The sequence below is a fragment of the Triturus cristatus genome, chromosome 1_1 (assembly GCF_964204655.1).
Source record: "Triturus cristatus chromosome 1_1, aTriCri1.1, whole genome shotgun sequence".
In the NCBI taxonomy this organism is placed as follows: domain Eukaryota; kingdom Metazoa; phylum Chordata; class Amphibia; order Caudata; family Salamandridae; genus Triturus; species Triturus cristatus.
The window spans coordinates 637,680,687-637,694,547 of record NC_140579.1 but is presented as its reverse complement, the minus strand read 5'-3'; positions in this window follow the sequence as shown (position 1 = coordinate 637,694,547).

The window sequence follows — 13,861 nt, the reverse complement described above, 5'->3', positions numbered from 1 at the left end:
GAAATGCAAGACTTTTCAAACGAAAAAGAAAATGCTTTATTCAGCATGAAAATAATAATGTGTAAACAAGACTATTCACAAAGGCCAATGGCCAGTGCATATCATCAGTCCTTGGGGGGGGACACATGGCCATGCGTCTCCCCTAGCTTGCCTGCACATCACAAGACTGTGTCGTCGACTGGGGGGGGGGGCATCATGTGGGGAAGGACCAAGCACCGCAGGGACAGGAGGGGGAAGGGTAGGTGTTGTGGGTGCAGGGACGGACGACTCCACCACAGGGGGTGGGGCAGCGCCAAAGGTGGACGCGAGCTCAGTGCTGCACACTTCTGCCAGTTCTTCAAGCATCTCCCCTGCACCCGGAGAAACAACTGGCCCCAAGGAGGGAGGGGGGGGGGTTGGAGGGATGGGTTGCAGCGCTACTGGGGGAGGTGGTGGACGGGCTGGGGGACTTAACTCTCCTACCGGTGGAGTGCCGTGACCGTTTGCGTCCAGGTGAACTAGTGGGGCTGAGGCCCAGCCCAGCAAAGTAGGCCTCCTTCTCCGAATCTGGGGCAGGGGAGCCAAGGGGAGTGACATCAGAGGGACTGGGGAGTGAGTCATGTGGATGAGGACTGTGGCTGCGTGCCTGCCTGTGTGCCCCAGATCCAGTGGGTGTGCCTGCTACCCCCTGAGTGTGCGTGTCAGGAGGTGTGCGCTTGCCCTTACGTGGTGGTGTGCTGCTTGTGTCTGGTGGGGTGCGTGTTTGTGAATGTCTGGGTGTGCTTGGGACAGGCATGGGTGTTGGACTTGTGGATGGGCCAGGGGTAGGGGGGGAGGCAGCGCTGCAGGTGACTCGCTACTGCCGTCAGTGACGAGTCCAGGGACCTCAGCAACATCCGTTGGTCAGACATCGCTGATGACATGCCATCCATGTACGACACCATCTGGGTCAGCAGTCTGGTGTGGCCATGGAGGACAGTCAGGATCGATGTCTGCCCAACTTGCAACTGCCACTGAATGTCCACAGACTCGGCAGTGAGGGCAGCAGGGGGGACAGGGGCAGGGGGTGCGGTGCCTGGCACGAAGGAGACACGGTGTGGCCTAGCACGGACAGAAGGGACCCGAGCAAGTGGGAGGGCGGTGATGGGAATGGAGGGGGTGGCGAGAGATGTACTGCTGCTTTCAGCTGTGGGAGCAGCCTCCGCCACCTCTGAGAGCTCAGCCTCGGACCCGTCTGCCTCGTAGTCTGTGTTGGTACTGGTCAGGTCCTCCGCCTCACTCCCCTCGCCCTCCGTGCCACTAGATTCCACCGACTCCACAGCAGTGGTGGCACCACTGCACGATCCCTCCTCCACGTCCGTGCCGGTGTCTCCCTCGGTGTCCTCCGATGATGCTGTGGGCAAGGTGAAGAGACAGGACAAAATCAGTCACCTGTATACATCTGACACATGAGTCCAAACAAAATAGGCAACAGTGCATATCAGGAAAGGCATCAGGAGTAAAATCTAGGATACTCCCCACATATGTAAGCCCTGCACTCCCCAGTTGGTTGATGCACCATGCCACTTGCAAACAATGAAAATTAGGACACAACAGCAAATAACTTGAAATCACAAGATCATGAGAAGCTAGTGTCTGGGATCAGTTGAGCACAGCAAGACTATGAAGGCATTCCACCTCTTGTTCACTGGGAAACAAACAGTATTGTTGCACCCAAGGCCAAATACCACATGCCAATGCAGAAGGTGTCCCCACACTCAGAGACCTGTGAGTACTTTTGACACCCCAAATAAATACATTGTGACTCCTGGAGAATCACAACCCTTTACAAAATGGACATGTCTAGCATGTATGAATGTGGCACTCTGTGAACACAACACACATGTGTCTGTATAGCAGAAGTCACACAAGGAGGTGCACACCAAACTACATGTACACAGTCATTGTCTGAGCAGCTGCCAGACTCAGTCAAATCAGCCACTGTTAGGCAGAAATAGCGTAGCAGTAAGTACATATACATGGCACCAGGGTGGCTGGATGACTTGACACTCATAATTTGATATCAGCAACAACCAAGGACTAACCCAAATGCTAGCACACTGTGGGAACATGTATATGTATGAACTCCAAACAAGAGTTGTTCAAACTGTGCCTTACTTTAAAATGTGCTAGTGTGTCCCTGGAAAGTGTAAAGGTGGTGTATTGTGCACTTCCTTGGGAGACATCTGTCATGCAGGCACATCATTGTCCTTCACAACCAAACAACAAGGTCAAGCATATTAAACATTGAGACATGTTGACAGGTGTAGTGAGTGCCAATGGATATTTTCCCAGAGTAACAACTTGAATAATGTCATTTGTCACATGGCTATCCGTCACCTGATCACACAGTTGGCTACACATATGACCTACTGACTGTCATCTGGAGTGGCACACATGTCCACACCCAGGACAATGCATAAGCTAATGGGCCTGCAATTGTTTAGCAAAAAAGCCTAGCTGTACTGTGGGTTCCCCCTCATGGCAAGGCAGAATGTACCCACAGATGTCAGCACACAAAGTCACAACTGTGTAGCATCTGAACCACACACAGGTGCCAAAAATGTCCAAGCAGGATACATGATTGCCAAGAACTGACACAGGCAATGAAGCACCAACAGCAAGCACTGGCCAACATCACGGGGGCACTGTACGATGACTTTCTGTACTGCGAATCATCACACACAAGTCAGAACTGGCAATGAAACATCAGGGTTGAACATGTACGCCCCTCCCGCGCACACCCACCCATACCTGAGTCAATGTGACTGATACCAATCAAGAAGTGAAAGCTCTTATTCAGGGTTACAATAACTGTGCTTGAAAACTAGCTTCATTAACACAACATCACCTTGTAGGGCTGGCAAAACATATTGGTCACAAACAAACATCAACGGATTGTTTGTGAATAGCCACACAGGCACTGCCCAGTGTGAGTATGCACAAGCAAACTTCTGTATCCCTGTCCAGTGGGCAAATGTATCACACATGTGAAAACTACTACCTAGGCCAGGGAACAATGCCACAGAGGCAGAGCCACAGTGAATGTGCACAGTGTTGGATGACACACATGAGTAGGAGGGCAGGCTGTGACAGGGAACTGTAGTGTGCACACTGCTCCATGGTCCTGGAATGAGCTGACTGTTACAGGAGCAACCGTCCCGGCACAATGCATATATCCCACTCATGCACATCATGTCTGAGGCCACAACATTGGTAATGCATGCAGCAAGTCTGTTCATTTGAAACCTCACACTCCTATGTTGGGACTCAGCATCAGTGGCAACAAATTTTCACCCCCTAATGACTGTACAGGACAGGGCACAGGCAGACCACCCCCACACATGATGCTGAAAGCAGTGTGCACCTTGATAAACGGGCAGCCTAGATGACCATGTGCAATAGTGATAACACACAGACCAGGTAACACATGTCAAGGAGGGGAAGGGAGGAAGAACAGCACAGGTTGACTGTGGGGGAACAGGATATGCACTGAACATATATACCCTGGCAGTGTCTCCAGGCGACTGAGCAGCAACAAAAGCTGGCGACACACAACAAACACACATGTACCTACCCCTTTCCTGCTGCTGTAACTCCTGTATCCGCCTATCCAGGTCAGGGAAGACCACCGCCAGGACACGCCGCATCTGGTGGGTCAGGCACCGGCGCCCGCCATGCTTGCGAGGAGCCTCCTCCTTCAGCATGACCCGGGCGATCCTCCGGGTCCAGCACCGGATGTCCTGCCATCTCTTCCTCACTTGTGGCAGGCGCCAACTGCGACCCTCCGCCGATTGCACGGCCTTGACGGCGTCCTTCCAGATCTTCCCCTTGTGGTAGGGGGATACCTGTGTGGATGACAAAGTGGGACAACATCACTACACGTGCACCATGTCACAGAGACACACAGTTGAACATCTTAGATTTGTAGAACAGGGCATAGTATGCTGGCAAGTAATAGCACCTTAGCCATAGGGACTTTTTCCACTGGGGACGCAGCAATGCACTACATGGCATAGTAAGTACTCAGATGGCATGAGGGGTGCAAACCAATCCCTGATCATGGCACACACTGTGCATCCCAAGCAACACAAGGCTGATGGACAGCAATGCAAAGCAGTCACATGCCCCAGGCCACTGACGAAACCTCAGCAGAGTACACAGACACACACAGGCACACATCAATCACCTGCCATTGGCAACAGCAGATGCAAACCTCACTCTGCACATGTGCCACTTGCCAGGGGGGGGTCACAGGTGTGGGGCTAGCTCAGCAAGTGAGACACACAGCACGGCTTACTTCACACATCAGATGGATTGAGCAGTTGCCTCCTCCATGCAGCTGTGGTGCAACACTCCACATAGACACTCATCCACATGACAAGAAACATTCACACACATCAATGTCCAGGGGGCGTACACATCATTTGGACACTCTCACCACTCTCACCACAGCTCCACTCAACTCTCACACACATCTGTGGGTGCAGTCACCTATCACACCGGGGTGACCACTGAATCACCGCAGGACAATAGAACAAGAATGCTCAAGAGGATTTGACTGGCGGAAAGTGCCATGCACTATGCAGTGAATGTCACAGTAAGCACAATGCAAGTGAGGAGTGCACACATGAACTACATCAAGCCCTGCATGAGAGACATAAGCCATCCCCCCCCCCCGGGACCCACTCCACCCAACATTGCATGTCTGTCACACCTGGCCACAATGCCAGAAGTGACAGCAGACACAATAAAGGTGCACAGGCAAAGGTACTGGAGTCAGCACTCACCTGCTCCCCTGTTCTACCATACAGCGTGGGGTACTGTGGGAGGATCACATCCAGCAGGGCCTTGTTCTCCTCCTGGGTGAAAGGCTGGGCCCTCTCCACAGTCCTTGACATGGTGCCAGAGGGAGACAATACAGCAGCAGTGGTATCGACTGACATGTTGTGCAGGCAAGTGCCCTCTCATGGGTTCTGCCTGCCTTATATCTGCCTTGCTGGCCTGTTTCATTTACAGGAGTACAGAGTGATTGGTCAGACTCATTTGCATCCAACGTTTCCTCCAATCCCTTTAAACATACACCAGTGACAGCCTTTGCATCTTTCGATTTTGCAGCATCATGTCAAGTCAACAACCACTTTGCAACAATGTTAAAAGTGGCCAACTGATTTTTCCAGATCACATGATGTAAAATTTTGAACTTGAAACTCGGTATCCATGACAACCAGCATGCATTTAGGCCCTAATACTTGTCCCTCATGTGTCCCCATTGTAAATCTTAAATCCCCACACAGGTACGGCGCTTTTCACACGTATCCCTAGGGCACCATCACTACAGTGATACGGGCCGTACTCACGCGTGAGTACGTGCCTATCACTATCGTTGGGGGTACCGTAGGGCCTAGTGATACGGCACATACTCACGCGTGTACCGGCCGTACACGCGTGAGTACGTGCCTATCACTATCGTTGGGGGTACCGTAGGGCCTAGTGATACGACACGTACTCACGCGTGTACGGGCCGTAGACGCGTGAGTACGTGCCTATCACTATTGTTGGGGGTACCATAGGGCCTAGTGATACGGCACGTACTCATGCATGTACGGGCCGTACACACGTGAGTACGTGCCGTATCACTAGGCCCTACGGTACCCCCAACTATAGTGATAGGCACGTACTCACGCGTGTACGGCCCGTACACGCGTGAGTACGTTCCATATCACTAGGCCCTACGGTACCCCCAACTATAGTGATAGGCACGTACTCACGCATGTACGGCCCGTACACGCGTGAGTACGGGCCCTACACACGCCCTCAGAGCGTGTGTACTGCGTTTCACTGCTTACACTGGTGATAGAAGGCGCACACGAAAGGAATGGAGGTGTCAGACTCGCACAAGGCTGTACATCAAGTCATTGTCAGTGCAGTCCTTCAGTTGCAGGGCCTAGGTGTGTCAGGCAGTGATGTGGCACATGTCTCCTCATGTTGTGGCACAATAGATGTGTGATGAGCTGTTTACACATGTCATGTGTGATGGGGCACTACGTGGCACACTTCCCCTTCACACTTTGCACATGTGCATGTGCGACACACGTGTCAAGCACTGCATCACTGGTATAGCACAGTCAGCAACACCCGCAACTGTCCCTTGATGGCAGGTACACGGATAAGTACACCTCACATGTGACTCCCAGTGTGCCACGATGTGACTATGTCATGTGTGTGTCATGTGTTCCCATGAGCTTTCCGTTGGTGTTCCATCAACTCCATCTGCTGTTGCAGCATCCAACATGTGTATGTGTGCATATGTGCATGACACACCTATACGCGCATCATGCCACATGTGGACTCACACCTTACATGTGTCATGATGGTTCGAAGATGACTTCCTGATATGAGGCAATATCGGCGTCTCAATGTCTGTGACATCAGTTTTTGACATGGATCCCTTAATGGAAATGTATGTCATCTGTCCATTTCCAGATAACATGTGACCTGTGCGTCTAGACTCCCGCCAGCTGTCTGTATGAGATGACATCCTTCAAATGCTGATATGTGGATGTCTGTCACTCATGTAATGTGTCTGGCTTGTCACTTACACTGGCCAACAGCTATTTCATGGCATGTCACGTCAACATTGCCATGCAACTATTGTGGCTGGCTCTTCGTAGGAGTATCACCTGGCTGGCCCGCGTGTCCTGGGTGTATTGCACAGCACAGACTCTGTTTTAAGCAGATGTGTATTAGCTGTTGAACATGTGCTCACCTCAGTGACATTGGTGTGGTAATGTACTCACTCTTCGTTATTCCTTCCAAATCTCTGCAGGGCACCGCCTCTCCCCAGACGAATGCCAGACCTGGATGCCATGCGTGAACATGACTGCATACGCAGATACCGCTTCTCGCAAGAGTTGATAGAGGACTTGACCCGCCGGCTCGCACCACATCTCCAACCACAACACAGGTATCCTACAGCTCTGACCCCCAAGGTGAAGGTGATGGCAGCCATACATTTTTTTGTCACCGGCACGTTTCAATTGACCATAGCTGATGTCAGTGGCATGTCCCAGACAATGTTCAGCCCTGTCCTGCATGATGTTATAGAAGCCATGTTGGTGCACCTGGATGAATTCATCCATTTTCTCACTCATGAGCAGTTGACAGGTGTCAAGGGTGAGTTCTATGCCCTGGGAGGGATGCCTCATGTAATTGGGGCCATTGATAGGACACATGTGGCTTTGGTACCACCACAGGCACAGGAGGTAGCCTATAGAAACAGAAAACATTACCACTCCATTAATACCCTTGTGGTGTGTCTTGCTAACATGCTGATTTCCCATGTCTGTGCACGTTTTCCAGGGTCCGCACATGATGCAGACATCATGAGGCGTAGCAGGGTGCCAGAAATGATGCTGCAGCTGCACGTGGAACGCGCATGTCTTGTTGGTGGGTATACTCTGTTAGTCCTGTGTTCAGCGCTATCTTTGTATCTTATGGCATCTCCTGACCCACTTCTTCACATGATGTTTCCATGTAGGGGACTCTGGCTATCCCAACATGCCATGGCTGATGACGCCTCTCCGCAACCCCAGAACAGCTGCAGAACACCGGTACAAAGACACCCATGGGCAGATGAGGCGCGTGATTGAGAGGATGTTTGGACTCCTGAAGAGCAGATTCCGGTGCCTCCACAAGACCGGCGGCACCCTCCCATATGCCCCGGTGAAGGTCTGCAAAATCTTCATTGTGTGCTGCATGCTGCACAACATGGCAGTGGAGGAGGCTGTGCCACTCATCCTTGATCCGGATGAGCAGGATCATCCACCCGTGGAGGATGAAGGGCTCGGGCACGGGGCAAGTGAGGATGAGGATGAGGACATCCGGAGTCAGCTTATCCGCAACTTCTTCTCATGATGGTGAGTCCCTGTGTCTGAGTGTGCATGCTTTGAGCCTTGTGTGGCATGTGTTGCAATGTGTGTGTCGAGCTGACTGTGTGCTAAGTGACTTGGAGGTGTGTTCTGATGTATCATTCAAGTGATGATGTCATTCCACACATATTAGCTGGGACACTAAATTTGTTAAGGGCATGGTGACAACATCATTCCTGTAGAGTACATGTACATGTCTGCGGATTACTAGCTCTTCGCTGAATTGTTGTGTGTCTGTCCTCCCCAGGTTCTTGCGGCTGTCGTCTGCTCATGTCATCATTGCCCTCCTGCTATTCCTCATGTGTATTGCAACGTGTGCTGGATCAAAGTTACATGCACAGACATGGTGAAAAGTCATTTGGGGTAAGGAGTGCAGCAAGGCATTTTGTGGGTGGTACGTGTTTGTGATATGTGGGGACTGCTCCTGTGCATGTTGTGTTACCATGCATACATGTCGACTCACCATGGGCCACATGACGTGTTGCATGGCTCCCATGAATTGATGGTCACCCTTCCTGACAGTCATCTGTAATGGTGTGTGGATTCTGATGAAGGCATCAATGTGTGTATAACGTCTCCAAGGAACATACGGGATGCTAATGGTGGACATAGTATGGGACATCCCCATATGAGGCTCAATGGGGAATTGTAGACTCTCCGTGTGCAGCAAGGGGTGTTAGGCTCAACCCCTTCACTTGTGTGCCAGCTCAGTAGGATTTACACATCTGTGTGTTGAAGGGGGTGACCAGTGTAGGTCACACATGGTCAGCCAAATGACCTGTGAGTCTGTTCCAATTGATGCATTTCCCTTAGTGTGAGGCTGAGTAATAAAGGTGTTCGTCACACTCCAAGGTGCCTCATCTCTGTCAATGCAGGTCTCTTGCCACTTTGCATGCGGCATATCTGGCATAGTTGTGGAAGATTATGCATAGGAGTCCATGTGTAGTTTAGCAACATGCATGCAGTTGCTCATGGGTTAGGCTCCCTATTGGGCATGAAGTACATGGTCGTGTATGTTTTTTGGCATGTTGGTCCACACAATGGGCCATCAACAGCTGTTGAGGGTGTGTCTCCTGTGCGCAGTTCGGCCTTCAGTTTCCTGATCCGGTGTCATGCTTCCTTGGTAATTGTGCATGCATTGTCTCTGGGTGTGCCATGTGACACTGGACACTCCTCACTTTACACACGCGCCTGTTGCAGTTGTCCTTCTGACATCCTAGTCTATGTGTGCAAATTCTGTAATTTTGCAAGGAGATGCCGCCTGCTGCTGCGGCCCCTGCAGCAAGGGCCAACAGAGTATCCAGATTTGGCAACACACACGCCTCCAGGATGCTCCTCACTTCCTCCCTCCACCCATTCATTTTGCTGTCCTCAGCTTGTCTATGCCACTGTTGCCGCCATGCGGTGCCAAAGGCTGGACCATCAGCACATGCAAGGTGCACATTGCACCACCATCCTGTCCTTGCATTACCCACATCACACTACAGTCTGATGTATCAGCCACACTCCGACCTATGTCCATCCACACATCTAACGCCTGCTGTCAGACATACCCTGGGCACACACACAACACCTTTGCATGCTGAGTGTGCAACTCCAACTGCCTACACTGCGCTGCCCCGCCTTCCAGGCCCTGTCACACCAACCAGGTCACGTCCCTAATACTCCCCACCGGCTCTGTAGCCCAGCAAGGGCATGGGAGTGGGACTTAAGGCTTCAGCATGTAGTATGGTGTCATCGTCTGGGACATGGCCCAGGTATCATCTCTCAGCATGTCAATCTACAGAGTGTCCAGGACCCCCCTCTCCACCATCACCTGCGCACAGCACCTCATCATCAGCTCGTATGCCATTGACAGCCAGGTGCTCCTCACCCTCAACAAAGACACAGACATTGGCAGTTCCATCATTCAAGTATGCATGAGATCTATTGATGAATGGCTGCACACGAGCCACCTGAGGCTGGACTTGTACAGGACTGAGGTGAACATCTGAGGATTGTCCCCTTCCAGCTGGGTCAAGTGCCTGTGTCCAACCCGCAAGAGCCCTGCACAAGCACCCAGTGGCCACACACACAAGATGGTGTGCATCATGTTTGGCTCGCTAACATATGCCATGCTAGTCCACAGCATCTGTACCTCATGCTGCAACGCCCTCTGCATTATGCACATGATCCACAGATATATCCACTCCAAGATAAGACAGACCATCCCCCAGGTCCATGACAACATCCGTGTCAAATACTGCCCTGCCCTCTACGGAGCAAGTACATCCAAACTCCCAGGAAACTGGTCCACTTCCAGGGGGCATCTGCACACCTCAGATTCAACTCGCTGCGCCCCAGCCACCTCACCGTCCACCATGGATAGCTGCAATGGATCACTGTCTGCTGCAGGGTGACCTCCACACTCCCCACCCACACTCAGGAGGCAGTCCACAACCCCGACCCCAACCAACCTTGTACGTCTGTCATCCTAGATCCCGTTGAGCCATGTCCGTGCATCCAACCTTGCCCTGGCCACCGTTCTAAACATCCACCGTACTCCAGCATACAGGACATTGTTCTCCCACCTGGCCACACATACCTGGGACTCCCTCCCCGGGAATCTCCACATGAGCCATGACCTCTACGCCTTGATGATGATCTCCCAAATAGGTCTCTCCGCACAGTTTAGCAAGCCCCCCCTCAGCAGCCAGAGGCCATTACAGGTGAGTGTTGTGCTCCATGCCTACATTGAATGATACCTTGTGACCCATGTGTGTCCTGTACCAGACTCTGATCCCAGGGTATGGATGGCTGGAGTTGGTTCAACACTCAGCCATAGTTTGACATTTTCACACACATATGTGGTTGAATGATGCAATATGACAGGAACGTCTCATGTCCAAAGTGAAATATTTATTTACGGTGGGGTAAGTGGTTTGGTAGATGCAATTGGGTGCTGTACCGGGGGAATAGAATCCAAAGTTCACAAGGGGAGATGGTATCCTTGGCATTGGAAGTCATCAGAGTCCAGAGCACAGTGTTGGTCATCATTGGTCAGACTGTGACCAGCAAGTCCATGTGGCAGAGAATGTCATTGGATGAGGTGCTGCTGTTGCGCCAGAGGGCCAGGTGCCAGGCCAGGTGACCTGGGAGATGGGGATGGTCCGCTGACTCTCACGGTCTTTTCCATGGACGACCCACCTTCCTCCGGGGACCCTCAGATGCAGGCCTTGACGATGCTGGTGACGCTCCGTCAGATGAATCCTCCTCTTCCTCCCTCCCTGTGACTGGTGCTGGTCTACGCCTGGTGGCACAGGGAGGGTTTGCCAGGCTTTGGGCGATCTGATGGAGTGATTGGCTCACGTCCCTGTGCACCGCCAGGAGCTCAGCCAGTCTTGCCTCCATCCGTCTTTGGTGTTGTTGATGACTGGCATGATGCTCGACCTGCAGGTTCTTAATCTCATCGAGGGTCCCCTGCATCTCGGAGAGTCTTGACACGACCTGGTTGATGCCTCTGGTGTCACGCCGGTATGAGTCCAGGATGTTGCGTATGTGTGACATACCGGTGTCCTGAGCTGGCTGGTCAGGTTCGCGCCTCCGCCTGCCTCCACTCCCACCACCCCTGCCCACTTGAGCCTGGCCTGCCCTTCTGGGCACATCGGGTCTACGGGACCCCTGATGGATGGCATTTGCAGGGTTTCCTGCCTCCTCCTGGGTGCCCGAAGAACCTTGTCCCTCCTGGTCAGACTGGCTCTGTTGTTCAGTGTGAGCAGGGCTCCTGGGTGTGTCCTGGGATGTGGCAGGAATGGGGGTGGTGGTTGGCACAGATGTACCTGACGCAGGTGCTGCAGGGGCTTGGGCACCAGAGGGTCCAGGTTGGTCGGGTCATCCACGGAGTGGTGAGAGTCGTCGCTGCCGGTGGGATCGTCTTCACGCGGTGCCTGGGACTGTGATTCTTCCCCCCCAGTGTTGGGGGGAGATCAACGACGTTGCCCTGTGTGTGTGAGAGAGACAATGTTAATGGTGTTTCATGCGACATCTATGTTTCATACATATTCAAGTTGACACATTTCCTCCAGGTAGTTGGATGTGCCTAGCATTCCTATCAATGTCCACTTGGGGATGGGTAAGTTGCGGGGGACAGATTGGGATGTTCTCCTGAGTGTTTGACCTGTAGATTGTTTGCTCTGATGCTTATTTGGCTCTGGATCGGTCTTGTTGTGTCACATGTCCATTGTGGGAGTTTGTAAATCCGTTGCCTGCCCCGGGTGTGTGTGCTTGTGTTTGGGGGGGGGGTTGTGACCGGGCCTGCTGTTGTGTGTAATGTGAGTTGTCATTGGGTCTCCCAGGTGATGTGTCTGTCCCCTCATGGTGCATGCTGGCATGACAGTGAGTGTGAGTTCCTGTGCTAGATACCTGTGCTTGTGGAGTTGGTGTTTGAGTGTACAGTGGTCCCAGGAGGGCCTTGTGCTGCATACAGCAGGGCCAAGTGTCATCTACCTTGTCAGTACTTTGCCAGTCCCTGTGCATTGTGCATGGTTATGTACCTATGCCATATGGGCTGAGGGCATTGGTGTCTGCATCTCATTTTCACAATGTGTTGTGTGGGGCCCACACTCCCAGCCTCCCGGACATCCAGTCTTGTGTTTGTGGTTGTTGTAGGCTTGGACATAGCCTTGCCTTGATTTGTGAAGGGGGCATGGTGACGTTAGTGGCATGAGCGTGGTTTTTGATTGTGGTTGTTTGCGGTGAGTGCTTGGGGGAAGTTTCGTGCATTTGGTGTATATGTGGTGTGGACCCCATTGCCCCCATGTTACGTAAGTTGTTTGTGTACTCACCAGGCTCTGCGACTCCTTCGACTCCGTGTACTCCCACTGGCGGTAGCAGGGCCATCACCTTCTCCTCCCAGGGATGGTAGTGTACGGGTCTGCGGGGCGGCCCACCTCCAGTGATGTTAGTCTGGGCATATTCTTCATTCATTTTCCTCTTGACCGCCCTGCGCAGATCGTACCACCTGGCTTGGCATTCATGCCTGGTCCTTCGGATGGGCGCAACAGCATTCACCTTGTCGACAATCCTCTGCCACATGGCAGATTTTTCAGCTATGCTGGTCTGTCTGACCAATGTTCCAAACAGCTGTGGCTCTACTCTGATGACTTCGTTGACAAGGAGGTCCAGCTCTGCCGTTGTGAACTTTGGATTCTTGTATGTGGGCATGGTGTGGGGTGTGGGTGTGGGTGTGGATGGTTGTGGGTGTGTTGGTGTGAATATGACGGTGTGTGTGTGAATGTGAAGAGGGGGATGTTTGTGGAGGAGGTTGTGTGAAGGTGTGTGAGTGAAGGTGTAGTGGAGGTATGAGTGATGTGGAGTAGTTTCTATGTGGAGTTGTTTCTCAGTGGGGTCTGGCAGCAGTGGGTCTGTTGCAAAGGCTCATGGGTTGTGTGTGTGGGCCATTTTTATTGGTCCATTTTTGGGTGTGGCTGTGTTTGAATTTTGGTGGGTGTGTTATAAGTGGTGGTTGTGATTTGGGGCCTCTGTTTGCCTGTTTGGATGTGCCAGGTGAGTCATTGAGATGTATTTTGTCATGTAGACGTGTTTTGTGGTGTTGTGCAAATCGAATTGACCCTCCTTGTGCTGTTTTACAGTGTCCTGGTTCTGTAAGAGTCATTTTCGCGTAGGTACGATCCGTACATATGCGATGCTGGGTGAGGGTGCTGGGGTACGGTGTTGGAGTGCGGCGCGTACATGCGGTGGGGGTTCGGTGCATACACGTGCAGCCCTTGGGTACGGCGCGTACATGCGGAGGTACGGCACGTACATGGGGGGAGGGCGCGTACATGCGGTGGGGGTACGGTGCATACAGGTGCGGCCCTGGGGTACGGCGCGTACATGCGGAGGTACGGCGCCTACATGGGGGGGTAAGGTGC